Below are 1,906 nucleotides of genomic sequence, written 5' to 3'. Positions count from 1 at the left end.
AAGACTCTTCTCCAGCACCACAACTCGAAGGCATCAAGTTTTCCTCTGTCATCCTTGGTCACGGAAAACGAAAACTTGTTCACAGTGTGATTTATGAGCCCAACCGTACAGTTGGGGTTTTGTGAACTGTTAAGCCCTTCTGATTCTAGCTGACCCTCCAGTAGGTTTTCAGAGGCAGCAAATAAAAAAGATGAGACATTTTTTTAAAAAAATCTTCTTTTATTAATTTTTATGAACATTTATAGAAATTTTGCATTTCCATTCATTCATTGTTGCATTTTTCTCCCTGATCACCCCTCCCCCCTACAGTTTGCTTTTCTCTTTGAAAAGTAAAAGAAAAAATTCCTTCACTGATATACAATTTCCCTCCCCCTCTTCCCCAGTACACTCCACTATGCAAACTTCATTCGGGACTCCTGTCATATGGAGCAACTGGTAGATTTAAATCATGTGCCTTTGGGATTGCATCCAGTTTCTTACCACTAGGACTCCACAAAATTTTTAGAATAGTATTTTATATTTTATCTAGACAGTACAACAATGTAACAGTGGATATGTTTCCATGGCTCCTGATTTTGTAAATTTGTTTACTTAAAGAAAACTTTCTCTGAGCAGTTGATAATGGACTCAATTTGAAGAATGTTCTAGATGGGTTGCCTTGGGAAGTACTTAGTTTTATTGAATAATATGTCAGCGCTAGACATCTCTTCTATGAAGCATGATTTCTCTGGGAAATGTGTTCATTTGTGTGGCTTTTAGATGAATCAGTTTAGGGAATGGTCAGGAGGCATTTCAGTTCTTTTCCATCATTTTGTTGAAAGTAACACAGGCATTGTCACAATTTCACTGGGAAGTTTAGGTGAGTAAAAATGCTTTCCAAAATATAAGCAAGATACCAGAAATCAGTAAGATATGCAGCAAAATAGTCAATCAACTAATTTCTAAAATTAATTTATTAATACATAATAGGGAGCCGCAAGAACTAATATGCAGGTTTTCAGTACAGAAGAAACCCTTAGAATTCAAAAAACGTATTTCCCTAACATATTTCCTGAATTATCTTCTCAAAAACTAAACCACCCTGGCCTGGGGGTACTGTGGCAGAACATGAAAATTTGAAATCAACCTTAATAAACTATGAAGATGGCCAGCAACAGACATCACTTTGTTTTACTAAAATAAGGTCAGTCACCAGGAATCAGATGTAGCAGAGTAACTGCAAACAACAATGGCAACATACATTTACTAATAAGACTGTTGTCAGATTAAAAAGAATAATACAACTAATAATAAAATTGAGCTCTGGTAGCTTTCGTGGGAAGGAACTGTGCTACCAACCCAAGAAATATAGTTCATAATCCACCAGCTTCTCTGTGAGAGGAAGGTCATTTCCTCTCACGTGGTTTGTTGTTGTTATACCTTCCAGTCAGAACTGACTCATAGCCAACCCACTAGCGAATTGTTGTTGTTGATGTTAAGGAGAGTCAACTGTGAGTCAATTCCAACCTAAAGGTACACAACAGTAAGAAAATTAACAAATTAGTATTAAAGCATAAAATACTGAGACTATTACTGAAATGGAATTATGAATTTTACCATAGTTCTTTCAATTTAATAAAATACAACACATAGAGGAGAAACTTTAATAATATGAAAGATCATGAAAACTTAATCTATGGATGGATTCCTAAGCAGAGTAACAAAATGAATCTCTTAGGTATTCTTGCCAACCTCAAAACCGAAAAGGTAAAAAAAATGAAAATGGGAATTGCATGGAAAAATTTATATCAAAATTGTTTCATTTTTTACTTAAATGCTATTTCTATACAAATAAGGCTTTATTAATTTTTTGAAAGTAAAATATAGTCAACAGAAGATACATGCATATATTTATAAATAAACACAT

This window comes from Elephantulus edwardii, unplaced genomic scaffold (genome assembly GCF_000299155.1).
Source record: "Elephantulus edwardii isolate Elephantulus edwardi_28Jun2011 unplaced genomic scaffold, EleEdw1.0 scaffold00014, whole genome shotgun sequence".
In the NCBI taxonomy this organism is placed as follows: Eukaryota; Metazoa; Chordata; class Mammalia; order Macroscelidea; family Macroscelididae; genus Elephantulus; species Elephantulus edwardii.
Note: the sequence above shows the minus strand (reverse complement) of the source record.